At 30.6% G+C, this 27,444-nt stretch overlaps 1 protein-coding gene across 6 annotated transcripts in view; it reads right to left on the bottom strand.

The window, feature by feature from the left end:
* Nucleotides 1-27,444, bottom strand: part of LOC130450599 (myocyte-specific enhancer factor 2) — a 226,818-nt gene that overhangs the window by 22,156 nt on the left and 177,218 nt on the right. The window contains exon 1 of one of the 6 annotated variants that reach the window (XM_056789071.1): nucleotides 24,753-25,287. The exons of the other annotated variants lie outside the window; for them this stretch is intronic. The gene's annotated coding sequence lies outside the window, so the exon portion shown is untranslated. Of the gene's footprint in view, nucleotides 1-24,752; nucleotides 25,288-27,444 lie in introns of those variants that run through there. 6 annotated transcript variants of the gene reach the window in all.

The raw sequence follows: 27,444 nt of genomic DNA, 5'->3' as shown, positions 1-27,444 counted from the left end.
TTTTTACATTATTTTCCATGTATAATACACTTCTAGAGTTTGGTGCGCTCCCTCCCGTCTCACCCTGTATATATATATATATATATATATATATATATATATATATATATATATATATATGTCACCTACGCCATTGCCCTTAGATGGACAGTATATTGTGCTGATTAATAACATTATTTTATTGTAGAATTGCTTAGTTTGTGTTTACTAAAAGATTATTTAATTCACGATTGTAATAAAAAATATCAGTCTTGTAATTGAAGTTGTTGGTAGAATTTATGTTAGAAATAAAGTTAGTTTTTAAAAACACGGTTCCAGTTAATTAAAAGTTAAGTGGCGCAGTCAGTAGGATAGTCAATCGAAAGTTAAAGCATATAACATTCGGTTCGTTTCTACGATTTGTTGACTATTCGAACAAGTAAAGTTAAATTATTGGAACTCTTAGTTGGGCGAACTGAGTAACTCAACTAGAAGATCTGTGTTGTGCTAGAAACCGGAAGAATCAAGAGGATATTGGTTGTTCCTGTGCAGTCCGAGCCAATGGAAAGGATCTTCATTCTATTGCTGTAAGTGTTTTTAATGTCATATAGAGAAAATATTAATTATTTACTTGACACATCTGACGATTCTGATTCAAATTCTGATTCAATTAACTCAAATTCAGGCTCAAACTCTGTTAATACTAAAATAAAATTTAACTTAGCATCACCAAAACTTTTTTCTACGAATAATTTCAATAAAATAGCTACTCCACAATTGCCTATTTTAAAAAAAGAGTATCTTGATATGATACCCGAATTTGATGGAAACAATGCATTATTTCCTAGGTTTATAGAAATTTCAGAGAAATTAGTAAGTAAGTTTTATAATACTGTGAATGTAGGGGATTTTCAAAACGAATATTTGATGTCCAGCATCTTAGCAAAAATAAAAGGTGAAGCAGCCATAAACATTTCTTCTTGTACGATAAGAACTTGGGAAAATCTAAAAGATGCACTTCTTAATACTTACGCTGACAAAAGAGATATTTACACTTTAAATATAGAACTTTCAGAAATGAAACAAGGTAATGAAACGCCTTTCGAAGTTTATAATAGAATTCAACATTTATTAAATCTTCAAATTTCTTATCTCATGACACATTCTAATGTTAGTGAACATTTAATTTTGGGTAATTACTTTAAAAATTTGGCTCTCAGAGTATTGCTACGCGGTTTAAAAGAACCTTTAGGCACATTAATGCGTACGAAAAATCCAGAAAATTTGAATATTGCTTTGAATGTTCTTACAAAGTTCTTTCAAGTTTATATGACCCAGAATAATCATCCGAAAAATGTTTTTTTCATCCTTGAATACGCAAAATAATTCACATAAAAATAAAACCACTTTCCAAAATAATGTGGCATACAGGCAGCCACTTCCTAGGCAAAATTCTATGCCGAATTATCAATATACTAATCGAAATTCCGCATCAAACCCGCAAAATCGTCCATCAACTTTTTATATCCCTTCTAATAGGAATAATACAAACTTTTCTACTAATGTTCAAAACGTCTTTAAACCCAACCAGAACCAAAGATTTCCTAATCCAACTTCAATGAGTATGTCTACAAGAAATACATCTAGATCCCAACCTCAAAATTATCAAAATATGTTCCAACACAATCCGAATCAACCTAGAAATTTTATCTCGGAAGAACTCCATAATATAGACGATTCTGATTGCACTAATAATGAATCCGATAATTTTTTAGAGACACCAGTCTCGGAACCAAACCAAACATGATCGAATTATTAAACTTAAATAATTCAGAAAGCATGTTACCCTATATAATTTTTCCAGAACAAAATCTTAAAGTTTTAATTGATACTGGCAGCACAAGATCCTTTGTGACACCAGCAGTTGCTGAGAAATATTTCAAAAAATCTTATGTCAAAAAACCCTTCCATGTAAAATCTGCCTTTGGTAGCAGTCAACAAAATTTCTGCACACTCATTCCAATCCCTAAAATGTTTAATTATAGGAAACCGCTCAAATTAGAATATTGCGTTTTCAAATTTCACTATCATTTTGATTGTTTGTTAGGAAGGATTATTTAAAAATACTTAATGCAATTATCGATTTAAATAATAATTTGCTTATGACTCCTTATAGTCAAATTAAATTGAATTACTTTGACATTAAAACTGGATCCACGAATTGTATAGTAGTGCCTCCACGTTGTGAACAATTAATGAAATTAAATATCGAAAATGTAAAGAATGGTAATGTTATCATACCATATACACGAATTGGGAAATTAGAAATCCTTAATGTTTAACAAAAGTTGAAAATAATATAGCTTTATGTACAATTTTAAATCCTTCAGAATCCAACTTTCGAGTAGATTTAAGCCCCTCTATTAGTATTGAGACATTCGATGAATACGAACAAACCCTCAACCCAAATTTTAATGAAATTTATTGTGAAAATGTTAAATTTGATGTTTCGAAAGTTAGAACTGAACATATGAATTCCGAAGAGAAACAATCTATATTAAAATTAATTCAAGAGTATAGTGATATTTTTCATGTTGAAGGAAATCAGCTCACCTTCACAAGTAAAATAAAACATCACATTAAAACTTCTAATGAAATACCTATTTATTCAAAATCATACAGGTATCCTGAGATTCACCGAACGGAAATTCAAAATCAAATACGAAAAATGTTAAGTGATAATATTATTAGACCATCCAATTCTCCATGGTCTAGCAACATTTGGATAGACCCAAAGAAGCTAGATGTTTCTCAAAAGCCGAAGTTTCGACTCGTTGTTGACTATCGAAAACTGAATGAGATCACAATTGGAGATCGATATCCATTGCCAGATATTACAACGTTACTAGATAAGCGTTGTCAATATTTTACAACATTAAATCTCGCTTCTGGCTTCCATCAGATCGAAATGGCTGAGGAGGAAAGGCCGAAAACAGCCTTTAATATAGAAAATGGGCACTATGAATATGTGCGTATGCCCATGGGTCTGAAAGGAGCTCCTGCGACCTTTCAAAGGGTCATGGACAATATTCTAATGGGTATACAGAATGAAAAATGTTTGGTGTACCTTGATGATATAATTGTGTTCAGTACCAGTTTACAAGAACACATCACAAATTTAAAAGAAGTATTCAATAGATTAAGAGAATCTAATTTTAAATTACAAATTGATAAATGCGAATTCTTGCGAAAAGAAGTAGCATATCTGGGACATATTGTCACGCCAGAAGGTGTAAAACCGAACCCAGATAAAATTTTAGCAATTCAAAAATTTCCAATACCAAAAAATTCAAAACAATTAAAAGGTTTCCTTGGACTCCTAGGGTATTACCGAAAATTTATAAAAGATTTTTCAAAATTAACTAAACAATTAACTATTAGACTGAAAAAAGAAGCAATTATTAATGTAAACGATTCAGATTACGTCGAATGCTTTGAAATGTGTAAAATCTGTTGATGAAATGAACCAATACTTCAATATCCACATTTTACAAAACCCTTTAACCTTACCATAGACGCCAGCAATTATGCTTTAGGTGCTGTTCTAAGTCAAGGCAAAATAGGCTCTGATTTACCTGTGGCTTACGCTAGCAGAACCCTAAATGATTCAGAATGCAACTATTCTGTAATCGAGAAAGAACTTCTTGCCATAGTTTGGGCAACCAAATACTTCTGCCCCTATCTTTTTGGCAGAAAATTTACAATAGTTACCGATCATAAACCACTCCAGTGGTTATTCTCACTTAAAGATATAAGTTCAAAACTTGTTAGATGGAGCTTAAAACCTGAGGAATATGATTATGATATTGTATACAAAAAGGGTGCTTTAAATACCAATAGCGATTGTTTATCCCGAATTCAAATAAATATCAATGAAACTGAATTACAAGAACCTGTTCTAAAAAATTATTAGTTATTCTGGACAAATTTAATAAAAAACTCTCATCAACTCCCGATGATAATGTATCGCTAATAGTTGAAACAGATAATGAAAGTAATAATAATGAGAATGACGACGAAGATATAACTGTTCATACAAAGGAGGAAAATCCTGTAATTGGAATTCCAATTTCAGATTCAGCGATAAATGTTGGTAAAAATCAATTAATATTTTCGGAAGTAAATTTCGTACCAGCCGTACCTACTATTATGAAACTGTATGAAAATAAACAAAGAATTTTGTGCAATTATCTAAAAACAATTTTGAGCAAGATGTCATTAATTTCGTGAAAGAATACATGGTACCAAAAACTAAATATTTTATTTATTTCGAAGACCTAATTTATGAAAAATTCAGTGTCGTTCTACAAAATCACTTTCAAGATTCTCAAATTGACTTTGTTAAATGTAATAAAAAATTAATAGATGTTCCTTTAATTGAAATTAAAGAAGTAATTCAAAATTACCACGAAGGTAAGACTAATCAAAGAGGACTAGATGAAACTGAAAATCAATTAAAAGCTTTGTATTACTGGCCAAATCAAAGAACATCTATACAAACTTATATAAACGAATGTGAAGTTTGCCAGTTACGCAAATACGATAGAAAACCAATAAAACCATTTTTAAATGTTACCCCCACAGCTACTAAACCTTTCCTAATTTTGCATTTAGACATGATAACCTTAGAAAATAGTAAATTTCTTACGATAATAGATTCATTTTCCAAATATGGTCAAATGTATGAATTAAAATCTAGACAAGGAATAGAGGTAGCTCATAGTCTAATTAAATATTTTACACACCACTGTATACCAGAACAAATAATTTCGGACAATGGAACTGAGTTAAAAAATTCTGTTGTAAAAGAACTATTAGAAACGCATAAAATTAAAATTGATTTCATAAGTTCTCAACATCCAGAATCGAATGAAATTGCTGAAAGATTCCACTCTACGATTATTGAACACGTCAGACTTTTGAATAATCAAAAAGGTTTTAAAAATGAGACTATTGAAAATAAAATACTTTACGCATTATTAGCCTATAATAATAGCGTTCATTCCGCAACAAAATTGAAACCAAACGAAATAATTACCGGACACATAAACAGTAATACACCTTTCGATATAGAAATTGATCAACAAGTGGTTAATAATTATATACAAAATCGTAAAGATAAAATGAAAATTTTATACTCGAATTTAAATCAAAAATTACAGGAAAACAAAACCAAGAAAACTTGCAAAATCAAATAAGAATGCAATATTCTGTTAGTCGCCAAATAATTGATAATTTTATTAAGACAATTCAGGACATTCAGTATAATGAAAAATTATTAAAAACTAAAATATTTGAGATAAGAGATATTCTAGATTTTCAAGCAAATACTGAAAATATTAAATATTTAAAAGAGTTATTCAACGAACTTCTTATCACATTCAATGTAATTCAAAACATTTTAGAAACGGTTGAAAATTCCTTGACCTTCTGTAAACTTAGAACATTACATCCAAGTATAAAATCTCACGATTTATTTGTAGAGTTGCAAAAAGTGCATTATTACTACCAAGCGGAATTACCCTTTGAATTAAAACATAAAAATATTTTAGAATTTGAAGCCGTCATAGACGTAGTTTGTAAAGTAGAAAATAATCAAATACAATATTTTTTATCGATACCCATTAACTATATTTTATTTAATCTTTTTTATATGTTACCTATACGTACAGAAGTTGAATCCGAATACATAACATTAATACCTAATTCAAAATTTTTACTTAAATCAAATAATGTCATTAAACCTCTAAATGACATTTGTACTCGCGGCAATATTTTTCAATGTCCTAACCATTTGCAAGACAATAATAATTATGGATGCGAAGAAAACATATTGCTAGCAGGAAATTGTCAATATACAAAAATTGAAATAATTAAGAATCACATTGAAATTATTCCGGAGATAAATCAATTTTTGGCAATATTTCCCGTAGAAGAAAAATTAATCATAAAATGTAAGCAAGAAACTGAAATAAGAACTCTTAAAGGTATTTATTTAATAGAAAATTCATCATGTAAAATTATATTTAGGAACCAAGAGTTAATATGTCAACAAAAAACGTTTGGACAACCTTTTGTAATAAATGAATTAAATTTGAAATTAAATCAATTACACGTTTCTCCAATGAAGATTGATTTAAAAAGGTAAAATTAAAGGATAATCCAAATCAACTGGTAACGCCAATATTTACAGAAAACACTAATTTTCACATTCCCAGTATTTGGACTATTCTTCTTTAAATAGCATTGATATTGGCCTTCTTGTGGATTTTGTATAAGAGGAAACATTCAGGAAGGACAAGTAAGAATCACCCGCCGGCAACAGAAGATTGGATCCAGCTTCCAGGAGAAGCTTCGTTCTAAAGGGAGAGGTGTCACCTACGCCATTGCCCTTAGGCCCTGATTATTGTAGAATTGCTTAGTTTGTGTTTACTAAAAGACTATTTAATTGACGATTGTAATAAAAAATATCAGTCTTGTAATTGAAGTTGTTGGTAGAATTTATGAGGAAGTAATCTTCAAGTCAAAGAATAATCGTTCTATAAAAATTGGATAGAAATGATGGAAAAGCATTGGACTCATTAAATCGCTCTTAAAAAAAATTTTGGACGAACTCAATGAAATTTGACTAAAAAACTATTAAGTAATGTGAGTGTGGAAAAAACTTTTAGCGGGGATTATTTTGTTGCGTTTTTAAACGAATAAGTAATTAACACAACGTTTAAATCAAATTCAGTGTGTATGAAAACAAAGAAAAACTGTTTGTAACCATCCAAATAGCAGGACTGAACAATTTACTTTAACATTGAATTTTAATTCACACATTTGGAATTTCTACATGGAAATATCACTAATAAATGCAAATTTATAAAAATGTTTCAAGGTTGTTTTTCACAATAGCGTGAATTTGCTTTCACAGAATAAAACATATGTTTGCAAAATAATTTTAGGGTAGCTAATATTACCCAATAACCTTACAGTTTATAATAAAAATAATAACTTTTTTATTCTTTTTTAAAACAAAATAACTATAAAAATCGGTTACATGAATGATTTTTTAGGGACAGTCTTTGTATATGTTATGAATTCAATATGTCGTTAGGAAGGTATATTATTGCCATTCAAAGTAGTTTTTTATTTTTGAATTATCCTGTCAAATGAGCCTTTATACTTTAACATACAACAACACACACACCCGATTGATAATGAATCGATAGATACAGTATTTCTTGAAATTTAAATCTATTTGCTAAAGGTATAAGTAGCGTTCTGGAATATACTACGTAGTTCTACATTATATAGCTCCAATTAATTATACTAATGAAGTCTTTTCAAGTGGTAAATTCCTGAACTTTTTAAGAGTTAAGAGTTACAAATCTGAACTTTAATGACATTTGCTACTGGTCGTTGTGCTGGTCGGTTTGACTACTGACTTTTTTTAGTAAGACAAGCAGTAATGAATTTATATTTCATCCATTGTTGCATATCGACAAAAAAAGTATATTTTAATTCAGCTTTCTATTGTCCAGACTAATAAATGCTTACGATTCTATCTATATTTCTTTATTGAAACCTGGTAACCTAAGCGACGTCACTAGTGTTTATGATTCGGTTAATTTTAGGTTAAACTTTTTGGGGGTTTATGAAATTACAACTTCCATTATATATGCTTTATGTATTTAATTCAGAGCGTATTGTTGCGTTATAAGAGAGGATATACACAATTAGTAATGAATTTTTGCGGGTTTCGAGTAAAATTTTAATTATAAGGTCACAGATAATTTCATTTGTTTGTACGGTATTTACATACATATTTTTGAAACCAACAAGCGACTAAAATGATTTTAAGTAGTAACTTTGCATCTTGAAATACTCGATTCGTTCATATTTATTTTTTACGCATTAAAAATTGCCTTGAATCGTAGCCAATAAAGATTGGTATGTTTGAAAGTTTTCTACGTAAGAGTTCAGTCCTAAAGTTTTCCGCGCTGACTATACGATTTTCATTTATGGTATGTTTTCATGTAAAAATTCTTTTTACTGCTTTTATGCAGGTTCTCTAACAATTCATTATTGGAGTATAAATTTTAATTACCAAATATCGGTGTTTCTTGAATTCTTATCTTTATGTTTATGTTAATTAATTCAATTAAACATTTTGCAGTGATTAAATGTAAATAAAATTAACCTAATATTATATATAACAAATATTTATGAATTTTGTTATAAAATAAGAATTAACAATTTTATGTTTTTCAAAATAACCGGTACTCATTTTTACGTATGAGCAATAAATTCATTTTTCCATAGAAAAACTAAATTTTTAAATAATTTAGTCAATTATTAATTATATGTCTGCTAGTTTAAAAGTATATTTTTGATTTTTGATAATGTGGATATGAATTGTTATCGATGAGTAGAAAGTATGAAGTTAACGAGTAAGCTCTTGCTTATTGGTTACAAGCTCAAATCAACATTTGCTATCCGTAATCTTTTCGAACGAAAATTCTTCCTGTCACACCCCGTATAGCGATATACGACCAATCTAATACAGATTTGATATAAAGTTTTATCAAAAAACCGCAAAAACAATGTTTTATTCATAGACTTTGCATATTTCGCAATTCAAGGTTCCATAATTTAGGTGGGAATTTGAATGTGTCATCATCATAACGATGTGTTAAAAATTATTTTCAATTAATTATTATACCTGGAGATTTTGAAATATTAAATTAGTAAGTTCCATTTTTTTATAGAAATAAATTTGAGCTGGAAAACTTAAAAATACTATTAAAATAATTAATTTTTCAGTAAAAAACAATATATTCTCAAAATTTGCACTCAAAATTTTTTGAAGTTATTTTTAAATCCCACAGAGAATTTCACCTCTACGAGCGATTGTTCAGTTGATATACGAGGATATATTGAAAAATTCTTAGCCTACTATAGACCTTTAAATTTTTTTTCAGTTGAGGAAAGAGATGATAGACGGACGGAGCCAAATCTGGTGAATAAGGGAGGGTGTTCTAGTAATTCAAACCCTAAATCACGAATTTTTTGCATGGCAACATGAGATTTGTGTGTAGGGGTGTTGTCCTACAAAAACAAAACACCTTTGGATAGCTTTCCGCATCTTTTCTCTTCAATTTTTTCCCATAGAGTGGTCAGTAATGTCGAATAGTAATCTCCAGTTATTGTTCTATCCTTATCCAAAAAAACAATCATGATTACTCCATGGCAATCCCAAAAAACTGAAGCAAGAACTTTTCCAGCACATTTTTGAACACGAAACTTTTTAGGTCTTGGAGAACCAGAGTGTCGCCATTCAATCGATTGTTGCTTTGTTTTTGATTCGTTGAAATGTACCCAAGTCTCATGCATAGTAACAATTCGGTTTAAGAAGTCTACATCGTTTTCAAATCGAGCACAGATCGAACGATCGAACGCGATGCTTCTAACCTTGCACGCTTTTGGTCAACATTCAAACATTTGGGGATCCATATTGCAACAATTTTTCTCATGTCTAAAATGAAGTGAACTATATGATGAACGCGTTCGTATGAAATATTCAATGCTTCAGATATCCGTTTTAGCCCAATTCGACGGTCTGATAAAATCATGTTATGAATTGCATTGATATTTTCGGGGACTGACGCAGAAACTGGCCTTACCGATCGGTCATCATCTTCAATGAAAAATTTACTTCTTTTGAAGCTTGCAGTCCAATTTTTCACGATTGCATACGAAGGATATTGATCACCAAGGGGATAAAGCATATCTTCGTAACCCTCTTAACCCTTTTAAATACAGGTACTTGATGATACTCCAATTTTTCGATTTTAACAATTTCGATGGACATATTTTTTCTTTTAATTTATTGCGTAACTCTGGTTTACTTTTTTGACGTCAAATTTTACACTGACGCTTCTAATAAGTTATTGTTTTTTGCTATAGTAACGCAATAATTTGTTTATGCATGGAAGTGGTCTAGGCTAACTAGATATCAATATATCCTCGTACATATAGACAATAGACGGAATAATATATCGACCCTGATTTTTGGTAATGTATATTAATCAATTTAATTATGGATCAACTGCACTAGTCTGTGGAGACTGGTGCAAATTCAACAGTCTTCTTGCAATGATTTGCCACACTTGTTCCATGAAAATTCAATTTAGTAACTCGAGTGACCACGCAAAACATTAATGCCAGATTCTTAGAAAAAATATATTTTGAGACGTGAGTTGTTTTACTGAAAGCGTACTTGGGAACGATCAATGCCCAGCTGTGATAATACATCGAACATTCACCAATGATGATCGGCTCTCATAAGCAATATCGCCATAAAAATCACTTCAGAAGACCTACACACATATCTTTCAGAAAAAAACTCAATATCCCGTCGCTCTATATGGAAATGCGATTCTTCAGTTGACAGGATGTTACGGTATTCTGTCTACCAGTGTTGCCATTCTATGCATCAGCTCTATCGTTGACGACAATGATCCTCAGGCAATAAGAGATCTAACTAATCCTAAAAGTTATGAAAAGAAAACATACGCTCATATATAGGGTACATATAGACAGTTCTACTGTACTCTTAAAACTCTTGGTCAGCTATTTCACGCGCAGTAACGCAATATATGTAATACTTCTATATGGACAGTTTCTATAAGTGGAAGCTGTTCCAACTAAGGAAAACAGAATGGCAACAATTTCTCTATCCTCCGAGGTTCCAGGTCGGTTTTGCGCATTCTTAAGCATAGATAATTATAGATAAAGTGTCTCGAACGAAAGAGAAAATGAATATTGTCGCACCGTAACGTTTTTTCCCATACCAACTGTGCATATATGAGTAACGCACGGTCTCATAGAGCTACTTGCCCAAAGCGCCTATCTTGACGTTCAGTGGTACGCCTCAGTTTACCACTGGGTCTCCACCTTAGTCTGCCTACACAAGCATGGCCCTCATTGCAGTACAACTAACACGACGGGCAATTTTGCAATAGCATAAACCATTATTTCGATAAAGCACAATTCTACTACTGTCAAAATCGCAAGCACATGTGGTATATAATTTTCACCTCCTGGAAATTGACGTATTTTGATACACTTAATACAAATAAATAGAACTATTTGACTTTCATACATTTCTCCAGAAAAAATTTTATTTTATTCAATTTTTCAGGTCAAAATACGTATAGACCTAACAAATTTGCATGACAATTTCAGGCATGAGTCATTCAATATGGCTTCCTATCATTGGTGGATCAGGAATCCGGGCGAAATCTATCGCTCACTATAACTCTCTTACGAAGCGTTTTTGGAAGTTTTCTGTACCAACGTTTTTCCTCATATTTACCTATAAAATCATTTACAATAGTTTTTTAGATTGTTTATTTTGTTATTAACTACCTCATTGAACCATTAGTAGGTTTTCTACATATATCAAATCCTCCAGAGAGCCTTTATCATTAATGAATTTACTTCGCACAACCTTTTTTTGTAAGAAATAAATATACTCGATTCTCTTTTTTGTTCTAACCGAACAGCTAACAGTTTTCGGTCTTTCGAACAGTTAATTAGATCGGCGATACAGCAATGATTTATTAAAGCATATTTTTTCTTTGTTCTATAATCATAGACTTTTATATAACTAGATACGGAGACTTTATATAATCTTCGATCTCTGAAGAAGGTTATTTAACTCAAGAAACGTATGTATTTTTATTACATGTATAAAAATAAATATTTGGATATTTAATATAATTTTTCCTATGTTTGTTTATCAGACTCAAAAGCGTTTATTCTCCATTTGTATTTTTACTATCAATGATGTATTAATGCATCTAAATGTTCTTGATTTTAGGTCACGTCTATTTTAAAATTAGTTTTTTTTAATAATTTTTTTGATATTTCATGGTTCGTTAATGCAATGCAGTTTTATTTTTTGTATCGTATTGATGGCCTTTTTAATCCATTTTCTAAATATTGAGAGGTCTGCCCTATGTAGATAGCGTCACAATTAGTACAAGGCACTTGATATATAATATTACTTCTTTTGTTTTTTGATGTTTTAGATTTTAATTTAGTGAAATATTTGGATAATGACCTTTATGACTTATACTAATATCATATTTATAAGTCAAAATATTTTGATAACGACTTAAAGAAAAGTCGAAACGTCAAATTTTATCTTTCTTGCAATAATTATTAAAAAAGTTAATTTTAAAGCAGAAGAGACCTAAAATCAAGAACATTTAGATGCATATCAAAAGGTCTAAGAAATAAGAAATTAAAGAAGAAAACAGTAAATATGTAAAATGTAATACGATTCATAATAAATGCTGCAAATTACCAGCTCTATACAAATAAAAAAATTTTAGTCACCACCTTTTAACAGTGATATCTCGGAAAGGGTAGGGCTGAGGAAATTTTGTTATAGAAAAGACCAATCTTAATTTCATACGAGCAATCATCTCCTGATTTTTGTCGCATGAATTTAGAAATATAACGAAGTCGTTGCCAGCTAGATTTTCTAGCTAGTGTTCGTAGTGGAATTGTGGGTAAATTAAACACCAAAGTGTACTAACACAAGTATTCGAAATCTCGGAAATATATTAATGTTAGTACACTTTGGTGTTTAATTTAGCCATAATTACACTACGAAATTATGGCCTTCTAATTTTCCAAGATAACTAGTAGAGTTATTGAATAGAGAATGTTCTTGAACATATGGTAAGAAAACATCTACCATATGAATATCATAACAATACTTAAAAATTTTTATCACAAAAAAGAAGTAACTCTTATTTTTCATTGTCATGTATTTAACACGATATCAGGAATATGTTTAAAAAATGTTTTCATTGAAATGGGGCGTTTCTGTCAAACCGCCCACGCATATACTGAATTTTATGATTTGTTGAATTGAACATTTACATTTACAAAATATGAATAAATATTCACGAGGAGACCCATAACAAATATTTCTTTTCTTCAAATAATAATTTAAAATGATTATATATATTTATATTTATTTAAAAATGAGAAGAAATTGGATCCAAATATAAAATTGATTATTTAAAAATTTAGCTAAGTTTAAATTGTTATTCCGTGAATTAAATACAGCGAAGCAATCAATTCACAACACTTTCCTATTCCATTTAGTAAGTGAACTTGTCCATCTATACGAAATAAAAAGGTGGGTTAGGCAGTTTTATGGCTTAATCGTCTAATGCGAAATGTTCCCGAAGAACAAAGTGATGGAAGTAGAGTGAGTCAAATAAGGGCTAGAAAGACAAAAGTGAAAGATAAAAAACGGGGCACCCGCAAACATAGTGACCTGATTTAGTATAAGTATTATAACGATCGATGAACGAGGGCGTACAAGGCCGGCGCGTGGCCCTCCTACGTACAAGGGCGCAAATCGCTATGCCTTGCCTTTTACCTGAATTCGAGTTTAACAGGAACGGATTGGGAAATTGTGAAATAACCATTACAAAAACAAAGGGAAAAACTTGAAAAGTTATTGTATACACAAATAATAAATTTTACGTTCGTCGAGTAACATTTTTTTATATTATATATTGATAAAATAAGTTATATGATACCTAATAAAATAATCGATTGATATATTCATTTGCGCTTTATTTTTTACCGAGAGTATTATGTATGTGACTGGAGGACGTCAAGCATACAATTTTTAATTATTCAGAAAATTCAAGCACATTTCATGTACAACTATGTTCAACTCTTTCGGAAGTATGATCGTTTTTCCATTACAGAATAAGTTTACACTTTTCCCTATTTAGGTCTTAATGATGAAAAAATAAAAAGAATGTGTATAATAGTTAGGAAAAAATATTGTCTACTGGTAATTGTCACTTTTAAAGTATACGTACTTTGATATGGCATTCTATTTTTCCCCAACTTACAATGCTTGTAAAAATCATTATTTACTGATTGATACTATGATTATTTTTTTGTTTTCAAAATATAAACAATTTCTAAGGTCCCTACCCAAAAATTTGAAGAAACATGGTTTGCAAATTTTATGCCGGATCTGTAAGACAGGAGGGTCTAGCCATTAATTGAGCCTCATAGCTAATCCCTTAAATTTACACCTTTTATAATGTTCAGAGGGTGGTAAAAATTCAATAGAATTGTAATCAATTTTAAAGGTCACCGAAACTGTGTGCAGGCATTGAAAAGAATGTGAGGCTACAAAAGTAATATTTACATTTTGTTAGTTTAAAGAGAGAAAATTAATGGATTATTCGATATTTTTAATGAAAACATTTATTTGTATTGTATTTATACTTCATACTTTTACAGAGAACCAAGTTACCAAGAAATATGTAATAGAAAAAAATTAAAAAAGTTACAACTTATCGTTAAGAGAGTAACAAGGGTTGTTATTTTTAATCTTGGTAACACTCTGACATCTGACATCTCTGACAGTAACTTATATTTTCGGTGTAAACTTTACGGTGTTGAACATAACCCCAACCATAAAATTCGGTTATTTGAGTGTAATTAGTGTTATTTGCAGTTAATACGGTGCAGTTGCTATTAATACATCAAATGGACTTGTGGACAATTTTGTGCAATTCTTTTCATGACTTTCGACGTCTATTTCAAAATCAGTGAACTTAATACTCTCTCTATCCTAAAGTACTGTGAAAAACTAGTATAACAAATTCTATCGTTGCACATGTTCACTACAGAACGAGTACCTGAAAACAGCGCTGCTGATTATACAAATAGACATGTAACATACTGTGACAATAAGGCGTTTCTGGACATTAATATGACGAGTATTAAAAAGATACTACATCATCAGATCGCTAAACATGTATTCCGTTGGATCATGCATGTCCTGACCATTGCTGAAAGAAGCCTCGAATCGACTGGTGAATTGAAATTTGCCAAAGGTGTAACAATAGCTGTGTATTACATTTGCATAAGTGAAAAATCATGGATCTACGCCTCTAGTTTCGAAATTAAACAGTAATCAACTGCGTGGGTCTTTCAAACTAACAAGAGCTGTTCGAGATCGTTTGGCAGTGGCATTATAGCAACACAAGGCAATTAACTTCGAATCGTACACAACTAGGAATCATTGGAGAAATGCGGAAAAAGTCATAGAAAAACGAATTATTTTTTATCACGGCAATACAAGAGCTCTTACATCGCTACTCAATAGAAGCCAAAAAGTCTAGTACAAATACAGCTCTGATATATAACCTAATGACTTCTTTTCGTCTGCGTAGTCAAGGATTTTCAACACCAGGAAAATCTACCTCTACCTCATTGAGAGAACAAAGTGAAGAATATTTTGCAAAATAATAAAGCTAACTTTGATTATAAATGTTTATTTTTCCATTGTTATCAACAATTCCATTTCATATAAATACACGATAGTTTTTACGTTAGTTTTAGGTTACATTTTATTTCAATTATTCAACACCGATACAATCAACAAATCAATGTACATATTCCTGCTCCCCTTGTACAACAATGTAATACTTATATATTTAGATGTTTGTTTCTTTTCGGTTCAATATAATTTTAATAAACTAGGTATTTAAAATATAACTTTTAGAAATATTTTGAATAAATTAAATGATAATGAATTAAATTTAATTCCTGCGAATAATATATTATGAGGGGTGCAAACACTTAGAGGCCATGACCTTATCCCCTCTATCTGATTACAAAATATTTAATATATGCCAAAGTGTTGTCGCCATACCGTCTGATTAGTATTTATCTTGGTTATTTAAATGTAAAACCTCCAACGTTAATGTTATCATAAAATAATAGAATCATAATAAAGATCTATATTTAGTTACGTTTTTATAAATACATTATATGTTTAGGTGAACGTGCTACTAATGTTTACGATCTTTAAATAACCCTACAGATTAGAAAATTTCTACATAAGAAATATATCAACAAGAACCAACTCGACTAAAAAGTTCGCGGATTTTACAGCAGATATAGTGTAATAAAGCAAAGAAGCCCCCTAACAATATATTATGATAAATTAAATTTTATATAAAATGTGTCGATGAATGATAACAATGTCGTTATTTTGACAGCGATAAAAATGATGCATCCTTTTGTTTCTGTTGAAAATGCCTGTTCTTTATAACCAGACTGCATTTAGTACGTTTACGTCGCTTTAATTGTATCGTTGTGCTTGATATTGACATATCATGCGAGTTGTTTTGGTGAAGTGAAGTAATGATTTACCAAGTCGCTAACTTTCAAAAAATCAAGCTACTCTTCTAACGACGCATTTTTTTTAATTTTGTTTTTTTTTGTAAAATTTGCCAATTATTTCGTCACAAAATGAAATTTATACTATATAAAAAGTTAGTGTTTTTACCGTCAACGAATATGTTTTCATTATTCTATTTACTAGAAAACATAATTAATGTCGACTCTTCATATATAGTATAAATTGTTCAGTGAGGATATATTGGACGATCTTATTTATATTTTCGTTTGGCTTAAATAATAGTCTAATTTAATGAAAAACGTGTATTTTAAACCTAATTTTGATTTTTATCAGAACATTATTTAACATTCAAATCAATCAAAATTTTTTTAAACTACGTTATTACTCAAGACAAAACTTGCAACTATATTACACCTATTTGCATTTATATAGTTAAAACTCTTGATATTATTAAATTATTTCTCTGAAATGCTACAGGTCCATTTTATCACTAAAACTTACTTCTTATCGCTATTATAGATCATTATAACGAATCATCATGTTTCCATAATGCCATTTTATAAAATTTAATCTATGAGGATGAGCCAAGAAATCACTGAAAGAGACACAGGTTTTTGGATAAATCATTACATCATTTTCAACGTATTATTCTATGAAGTGTTTACACGTTGTCTAACGTATTTCACTTTTAATTTATCCCTTCCAAAAATAACATTTGGTATTTGTACGTAATAAAATTTCAACTTTAATTTTCTATTAGTATACTATCTAAGAAACGAACGTAGCTAAATGCTACTACTTAAGCAGCAAATTTACAAGAACCTAGATTTGAAAACAACATGAGCCGTACAACCTTGCATGTTGTGTACGGTTGTTGCCCCGATTCAATGTATGTTTCTTTGAATTTAATATAAGATTTCGTTATATGCTTCTCCGGTGAATTGGTAAGAATGATGGCATGAATTTATTAAATTATTATATTGCTATTGGTACATATATTTATACATATTTAAAAGTGGAGCTTATATAAGCCTGCTAATAATAAAACACCTGTACATTAAGAATTGGAATCGTTAAATATTTAGCCGAAAATATTGTAACACGTTGAATCTTTTATGTAAAATGTTTCTTCCTTAAGTAAAAGGATGTCTTCTTGAAAAATGTGAAGTATTACTATTTGATGTATTCTTGTCAAACAGGGGCGTATGGCAGTGGTAAGTATCCTATTCTAGGACAATTTTTCGATTTGTTAACACCATAGAACACCATAGAAATACTGTACTCTTCCAACGTAACGATAAAATATATTATTCGTTTGAGATAATTCAGTTGAGCATGAAGACGCACAATTAGTTCGATTGATATTATGTATAATGTCAGTACTTTGAGATCCATAAAATTGCATCAATTGCGTCAATCAGTAAAAAATACTGTTATTTATTGAGATGTTTTGAAGGAATCGATGTGTTTAACACTTAAATACATATTGTTTTCTGGAAGAGACAAATTTAGAATAATCTATTTAAAAGTAAATAATCAATAAAATTAATTTTCACCACTCCATTGTATCTAAAAGTAATATCAACGAATCGATTTTCTTAATTTGAAAAATATTTTGACTAATTGGCAACAAAATTGAAGGTAGTTGCTATAGTTTTTACAAACTATCATTTTTGTGAGTATATTTGTAATTTCCTATCCCCCCAAAAATAGAGAAAGGATTACATTCGACAGATTTAATCACTATCTTTGGTCACTGTGACCACAAAATTGGAACAAGGTATTATCAATTTCTCTTAAAATTCATGATAAAATGCAGACGAAGCAGATAATTATTAAGTAAAAAGTATTGAAAATTATATGAAAATAATAAATTTTCTTTTAACAAATTTACTAATACCAAAAATGCCTTATCGGTCCTAATTGCTGAGTAGGTTCTTTGCATTTTTCTTGATCGCTCTCTTCCTAGCCCATGGATGCATTCCAATACTGGAGAATTCTCCAAGCGACGCTGGCTTTAAAGTAAGGCTCTTCCATCAGGTCAACTCTCAGGTTTATCACCCTTGTGTTAAATAGAGCAGAGGATATAAGTGATATAATATGGTCTGGGAGCCAGCGACCAATTTTCATCACAAATTTCCTCCCGTGAGAAAATTCGTAAAATGCAGTAGGAATTTGTGTTATGAAGCTTCGCGACCGTCAGCTGCGGCTCCGGTAGTGGGGAAGGCAGCGGCAACCTCCTATGCACGAAGAAAAAAAAGTTTTTAGTCATTTCCTCCAATTCTAAAATTTCTCGAATAATAGTTTATCTAATATTTTGAAGGAAAAATAAAGTCAGCTGTCCATAATATGGCGAATTATACGTCAGCTGACTGCTCGAATATGTAAAAATAATTTATATTTTCAATGATTTCCTCTCAATTCAAAAATAAGCTGGTGATAGTTTATATGTTAGTGTGAATATAAATTAATGTCAGCTTGCTGTATCTCAGTGGAAAGTTCGTCAGCTGGTAACTTAGCTGAAATGTGTAACTTAGCAGCATCTGAATCTTATCAGCTGACGACTTGTCCCTTGATTTACAGCTAGCTGATTTTTTTTATTATTTACTAGAGTTTATTACCTATTCTCTTATAAATTTTCACCCTGGAGGAAATCACTTTTCTCTAGTTATAATCTTTTTTTTATAAATTGAAGATAATCGTTATTGCTTTTGATCGGTACATATTTCCATCGATCAAAGATACCGAGCACAAACTTCGAGGTATGGAGCAAGTTAAGTTCCATATCGATCAAGTACGAAAAAAATTGTTTTCAATTGAGCTGAAAAATATTTATTTCAAGGAAGCTCTTATTCAGTTCATTATTGAAAATTGGGAGCAAGATTATATGGCACCATATATGAGCAACAAAACTATTTTTGTGAATACGGATGTTTGTTATAGATACATGGTCACTGATGGAAAAGTTGTAAATACTGTACAGAATTAATTTTCGTGTCCAGCTCATAAAGAAGCGGGCACAAAAATGATTTTTCAGGCTTGCCAAATCGATTTTCAAGGAAACTTAACGATCCGTTGTTCTGACACAGATGTATTGGTTATAATGTTAGCTAATATGGCTCGTGTTTCAAACAATGTTAACGTTTTTATGGAAGTTGACGTTGGAAAACATATTAGATTCATAAATTGTCACTCAACTTTACAAAGCTTTGGGACCGAGTTTAAGCGCAACCCTGCGTTTTTTAGAAAAGGCAAAAAGCGCCCATTTACCATCATGTCAAAATCTGAAGCTCTTACTGAGTGTTTTGTTCAAATGTCAGAGTCATTGATGAACAGGGAAGATTTATTTGCCAAAACTCAAGAGTACACTTGCCAAATGTACAACTTTAATCGATTGAAAAAGATAAACGACGCTAGAGTTGCGATGTTCTAAAAAACTTATCAAGTTTTTGGACAATACAGATGAATTCAAGTTGTCCAAAAAATTGACGGTTCTTCGCTACCCCCATGTGAATCAGAAATTTATAACCAATATTTAAGGGCGTGTTACATGAAATTTGGTCTCACGCACACGTTAAAGTTCCTATAATTGAAGAACTTTCAGATTTCGGTTGGGAAGAAATTGATAATCGATTTGAATTTCATTGGTTTTCTGGGACTCGGTTATCAACGTCGATTAAGGAGATAACAATTCAGCCTGAAAAAGGTATCAATGCTTTTTTCATATTGAATATATTTTACTATAAACGCGTACTAATAATTTTTTTATCTTTTAACAGATGATAATGATGATTATGACATGATCGCATGTAATTCCTCTGACAGCGAGTCTAACAGTGAATTATTATATAAGTTATTATTATTTGTATTCATTATAATAAAATAAGAGTTCATTAGTTGATAAAATTATGCTACAATAAATTATTGATTAATTACTTTAGTTATACCTATATTTCCTTCATTATTAAACGTCGTATTTATTATCAACATACTCAAATCAAGTATACTGCCAAACAACTAGAGCAAAGTGATTTCCTCCCGGGTGAAAATTTATAAGAGAATAGGTAATAAACTCTAGTAAATAATAAAAAAAATCAGCTAGCTGTAAATCAAGGGACAAGTCGTCAGCTGATAAGATTCAGATGCTGCTAAGTTACACATTTCAGCTAAGTTACCAGCTGACGAACTTTCCACTGAGATACAGCAAGCTGACATTAATTTATACTCACAGTAACATATAAACTATCACCAGATTAATTTTGAATTGAGAGGAAATCATTGAAAATATAAATTATTTTTACATATTCGAGCGGTCAGCTGACGTATAATTCGCCATATTATGTACAGCTGACTTTATTTTTCATTCAAGATATTAGATAAACTACTATACAAGAAATTTTAGAATTGGAGGAAATGACTGCTGCCACTGCCTGCCCCACTACCGGAGTCGCAGTTGACGGTCACGAAGCTTCATAACACAAATTCCTACTGGATTTTACGAATTTTCTCACGGGAGGAAATTCGTGATGAAAATTTGTCACTGGCTCCCGGACTAATATTCATCAGGACTGAAAACACCTGATAAAAAATTAACCACAATGATATTACTTTTAAAACAACATGTATAGTGCGATAAAATTTTCATTCATCATCGTAATTTAAATTGTTCTAAACGATTAGAAATATATGAATTTGATAAGAATTAGACTTATTCACTGATATTTAAAATGTTCATATATCGTTTTTTGTGTTTTCATTTTCTAGGTTATTGTTTTTCAAAATTTTCTGTCGTATGTAATGGTAATAATTATTTACTATTCTGGATCTGCTATCGCAAACATTCATGTTAGATAAATAAAACAGTATTCAGTATCCAAATTAAAGTAAAATTGATAAGTATATCTGATTACTGATTTATTATTAAATACAAATATATTTTCAACTACCTAGGATATGGTTTATTTTTTGTTGATTAATAGCTATCACATTTTCTTCGACAGCAGATATATGGTTATATTGGTTGTTTTTATAAATTGATAGATTCAAGAACAAGTTAAGCGTTTTCTGATGTCATTGTGGAAATGTTAATTTTATACAATGATTTGTTTTATATCAGCAATCAAGACTGGATAGAGCGTTAATGTAAAGTTATTACAAAAACAAAAGTTGCCACCTTTTTTACATGTGTTTAAAAACAAAAAAGGCAAAACGATATTTTTCAGCAGGATTTACTTTTAGCACCAATCTCTCGTGGACACTTTGAATTGCGTTGCGGGAACTGTAGGTGCTGTCACTTAAAAGTTATGAAAATGAAGAGAACTGATAACCCAGAAATTGCAGCGATTCGGGAGAAATCATACTGGCTAAGAATACGAGGAAATGAGAAAAATAAACAGAATTTAAAAAAATTGAAATCACGTACTACAAAGGAGGAACAAAAAGAAGACCTCAATATCTTAATGATTGGTTGAAACGTTATAGATAGTTTTCAACTATGAGAAAATCACCACTACAGTCTAGAGCGAAGTTCGAAGTTTATATTGGTACGTGAGCAATGAAGTCAGTGCACTTGTAGCTCGCGAATGTAATAATCGGTGTTGAAACGGGACTTTTGATAAAATGACGGACATTGGTTGCAATATATAAAGAAAATTAATTGTTCTTTCCTTCCTTTAGAAGAAAAAATAAAAATTACGAAACTAAGCGTATCGCTTCGATTGTAACCAAATGCAAAAGTCGTCATTATAAACATATGAAACAAAAACTTATGAATTAATTGACTAGCTGTACGAGTGTAATATGAGTACCTAATAGTCTTCCTGTTTATTATTTGAAAGCGACAAGGCATCAGAGTAGACAAAATCTAGCATTAGAGAGTTAAAACGAATAAAAACTCCTCTTAGAGGTACTATGAATGAAAATAGGTTTTATGTTCTGAGAATCAAACGATTCTAGAGGTCACAAATTTCAGTCAATCACTTATTGATAAATATATCTAGAAAAAAAAAACAGACGTGTTGATTTTCACTTCAAAACGTGTTTATAGAAGATGACAACTATTATTCCTTTATCTGTAAAGCAATTTTTAGGCGAGTCCAAGTACTCATTGACAAGGTAAGTTGTTAATTTGTTAATAAGACCCAGATTGACGGTTTGATGGCACAAAAATAATATTTTTGAAGGTAGGTGTGTGATACCCTATTTTTTACTTTACTTCGAATGTCTTTCATTTTTACAGTATTGCTTTACACTCATTCACATATTGTAGAAAAACAAAACTCCAATTACAATTTAATTATTTAACGATCCCAGTATTCACCAAAAATAACTGACATTTTTAAACAACGCACGATTTTAGTTTACTACGCGCTATATACAACAAGAATGTTGTGTATTGTTTGTAAGTTTATCAAACATTGAAATGTTTATTTATATTTCGATAAAAATTTTAACAGTAAAATAATTAATTATCGGAGGTGTGATAAAGGAATACGGTGAATTATTTTATCGAAAACATTAAGTTTCAATCTCCTCCAAGTGATCTTGGCTAGTGAAGTCTTATACTATCAACTATGAATTCATAACTGAAAGACTTTCTAGAATGCTTCTTTCTGAATAGCCTTCATTTCTGTCGTGGTCTTCTCAATGTAAGGGATAGTTTCAAGCTTTTAGCACATTTTTAAATAAAGCATAAGAAATTGCACAAAATAGCAATGAAATTGCACAGGTCAGTGTGAATATCACAACACATAAATTTAAATGTAAATACTTTAAATGTAAATACAACCTCAACAAGCCAACATGCTTGCCAAATAATAGAAATAATTATAGAATTAATAAATTTTCCATTTATTTGTTTAAAAATGAACTGTGGATCATACTAAAAATAGAAAAACGCCTGAGGAATAAGTTGAAACTTTTATAATTTATAGAATAAGAAAAGGGGTTACGACATTGGAAGGTATATAGCAAAACTTAGCAAGATACGAAATAGTAGCAGCATACAAACTGAAATTTATGTCTAGAAACAATATACCTCTACCCGCGATAAGCACAATCAAAAAAATTGTTTACTGTTACAGTTCACAGTTAATAAGTCAAAAATGTATTGACAAACTGTTCAAAGAACATAGAGGTACCCTTCTAAAACTAGCGTCTAATTATGTATTAGGTAATCAACTCTATAGAGTCGATATGGACAAACTTGAAATCAGAACCATGAAAATATAAAAAATTTCGGTAACTGAGTAAATAAACTATGAAACATTTTTTAGAACTAATGACAAAGGACCTTAAAAAAATGCAGAAAAATGTGTACATGTTATTAAAAAAAAAGATAAGATTGGAGTTTTACCCTTTGGTAATAACCTATTATAATAAGATTCTCTCAGTCCTGATGTTTGTTAAAAAACAATATTTGAAAGTTTGCACCTATAAGATTTTCTTCTGATTTGCATAAAAAAAATTTTGGCTAAGGGTTTATTCTCTGAAAATTCGGTTTGCAGAAAAAAACGGTCAGTTTAATCTGGTACTCTGTTTGTACAGAACCCCATTGTAGGAAGGTAATTCTTTCTTTGTGTTTTCTTATTCAACATTTACTTGTATCAAGTGAAGAAAAAAAATGAAAAGATGGTATTGGATAGATTGGATTTGGAAAATGACTAATAATAAATATATAATATAAAATAAATAATAAATACTTCCTCGCTAATGTCGTATTTTTCAAAGTTTTTAAATATATTCAACTACTTAAATAAAATTAATTATCTTTGTCTATTCCGCTTTTTAAGTTCTGCAATTGTAAATGGAGTAACTAGATATTACAAAGGACAAACAACAAACATTGTAAATATCCACGAATGAATTAAATTTTTCCAAGTCAAAATGAATTACAGAAATAATTTTGGTAAAAAGTATTTTGAAGTTAGATTTTTTTATCGTAATGAAGCAAAAACATGAGAATCAATTCCGATAAAAATAGAAATAGTAGACTATTTTTAAGAAGTCGATAAAAACCATTGTTACTAAATATAGTTACAAACATTGCGAGATGTTTGTTTTTAAATTAAAAATAGTGTAACTAGTTAGAAATAAATCCGTTTTATATGAATTTAAATGAATTTATTCACTTAATTATGGTTTTGAAACTAATACCCACAATTAATAATGGCCAAGAGGATATTTACTTTTAGGCAGGGTATAGTTAGAAGGGCATATTATATCTTGTATTGTAACATGTAACATTATATTCTGTTTAAGGTACACATTATCAGCAAAAACTGAAAAATTAGAATCACTTTGTTATATTAAATAATCGCACAAACACTTATTAGTACACTTTAAATTTTTAAGTGTACTCGTGTCTCAGAAATATTGTCACAAGTACCGAAGTCACAAAAATACACGTTTTTCCTGCTATCTATCCATCGCTGTGAACGAAGAAGAAACGTGTTTTACTCACCTAATTTTAAAGTAAGTAGTCTATTCCAAATCACATAACTTGTACAAAACTTAATTTATCTTAAAATCACACTCACTAAAAACAACGCGCCTCACATAGGCTGACTAGATTGGATACCTAAAGTTAGTTGCCGCAAAAATGAGATCGAATACGAAAGATACGAAAGTTAGGAAAGAGTTGCAAGTACTAAAAAGAGCGCACCACGCGATGAACTACCAAATAGCCAGAACTCGTGCCAAGTTGAGATGATCCAGCGATATCCGACCGTGGTATTGGTCGATACGGGTGCGTGACGTCACCGGAGTCGACCAATGTCGGTATTTACTCTGTTCGAGTCAGCTGGCGGGTTACTAAGACGCGTGGGGTAAAAGCCCAAGCACTAGCGACCGACGACGACGAATGCCAGCGTCTGTGTGCATGGCACAAGCGACGTTGCCGCATTCGATCCTCTTCCCAGGAATTCTATGAGCAGGAACGTATTATACTTGATTGTAACTGTGGATATCAATTTTTCTGACGAATCTATTCCTATAGAATGAATTATTAAAAATGTTGGAAATCACTTCATGTTTTTTAGAAATAAGCAGAGAATTTGTATATTCAAATAATTTGAAAATTTTGTAAACATTCTATAAATTCACTTGTTTCACTTTAGTAGAAATCAGTTTCATACGAACGATATCTTGTTTATAATTTGCCGTTTTTAATTATGTCTTAACTAAATTTTGCGCAAAACTTCATTCGAATTCGCACCCAAAATAGTCTTCGCTATTGTCAGAGGAGGATATATTATGTGTTATAAAATTGCTTTATACATAGTAATGTAGAATTTGTTGCTTCTCATTTCAGTATTTCAATAGTACGAAATAAAACTTTAACAAAACTTATAGACATGTAATAAATCTCGGTTTAATCAATATGAATTAAAATTTACGTGAAAATTTTCTAGTCACAACATGATGTTTGCAAAATTCTTCGGGGGTGGAAGGTTCGTGATGCGATATATCGAAAATTTCGAAGTTATTGCTAGTTTGTTTTGGATTCAGCAATGTCAGTCAGCTAGCTCTTCATATGGAGGACAATGATGTACTCTCAATTTAAACAGTTTTGCAGTACTCCCCAGAAATTATATTTGAGTGAATTATTTGGGATCAATTATTTGTTAAAGACAAATATCTACTATTGTGAGAGTCAAAGTTGATTCATTTGATGATTCTTATTTGAAGCTTCGCGCCTCCCGCATATAACCTCAAAAATAGGACAAAACGCTTTGTGTATATAACCTAAAACATTGGACTATTCCCACCCTGGAATCGTATTATACGTAAAAAGTTATTTTGAAATTAGACCTAGACCTCCTAGACCTTTCAAGGAATAAAACAATGTTGACTTGCTTTATTTTTTTTGGGTCGTTAATAATAATAGGGGACAAATAATTTCTTTAATGTTTTTGTACTACAAACAATCGGTGATCAACTTTTGTATAATAAATTTGGATATTCCTAACCCATAGCGTAAGATCAGTCGATGAATTCTATGCCTATATTTCAATTTATGATCTGAAACTTGAGAATATACAGAAACATGGGCTAATGTCTGGCAACAGTGTGGAAGCAGGAGTTTAACATGCAGGTGAAAGATGCTGTTTAGTGACAGCTGAAAGCAGAACAACGCGAACTGAAACTGGGATTTTCTTACCTCATTTCACTGCCGATGTGGATACAAGAAAATTGTTGTACATGTGGAGAGCGACTTCCAGATGTATTTTATATAGTAAATGTTTCGAAACTTCGAAGTTGTTTACAGAAAGTCTCAAAGTGTTTTTATTTTCGTTAGGAATGTAGGTGTTGAGTCGCACAGAATGATATTTAATATATTTCAAAGATTGGCTTGATATTAATCAATGTAATATACAGCTTAATTATCAGTATCTTTCTGTTATTAACACTCCACTTAAAATATGCGTGAAAATGATTATCATTTTTAAATAGTCTATAATTAGAAAACCAAATTTTTTGAGCAGCCCTTCTATTTAGCGAAACACAGAACAAAATAAATTATGTTTTTGGTGGCACACGAAAAACAAATATTAACGCTTGCATGGAGAACCTACCAGGTGAAAAAGAATTGGATGGAAAATGAGAGGGCAAGAGTAGAAAAAATTAGTTTCAAGCTTGCCCGTTCATAATTTAGTTGACGTGTTGTGTCCTGCGTAAATATATATTATTATGTTTAAAAATACAACAGATACGATGGTAAATGAATTAAACCTACAAATTATTCGAAAACAGAAAAATGACGTTAGCCAGTTACAACGTTATGAGATTTAAGAACAGCTTTCGATAGTGTTACCACGAACTGCTCTTTGATAAATTTTTATTTTACGCTAGTAGCAAAAAGGCACATACATAGCTGGAATATTATTAAACTATACTTGCATTTTATTCGCAGGCGAAACTACAATGTCATCGGATGGTATTCAGGCGAGCAACAATATTCTATTGAATCAGTAGTTTTTGGTAAATAGTTAAAACTCAATGACAGTAAATTGAAGAACCTTCTTGTTAGACAAACGAGCCAACAAATAAGAGCCAGTTAAAATAATGGGCATTCACCTAGATACAAATTTAATTGTTAACTTCCTTTGTTCAACAAACCAAATTTCAAAAATACGTCAATTTAAATCATGTAT

Source organism: Diorhabda sublineata, chromosome X (genome assembly GCF_026230105.1).
Source record: "Diorhabda sublineata isolate icDioSubl1.1 chromosome X, icDioSubl1.1, whole genome shotgun sequence".
Classification (NCBI taxonomy): domain Eukaryota; kingdom Metazoa; phylum Arthropoda; class Insecta; order Coleoptera; family Chrysomelidae; genus Diorhabda; species Diorhabda sublineata.
Note: the sequence above shows the minus strand (reverse complement) of the source record. Positions and strands in the feature narration are given on the sequence as shown.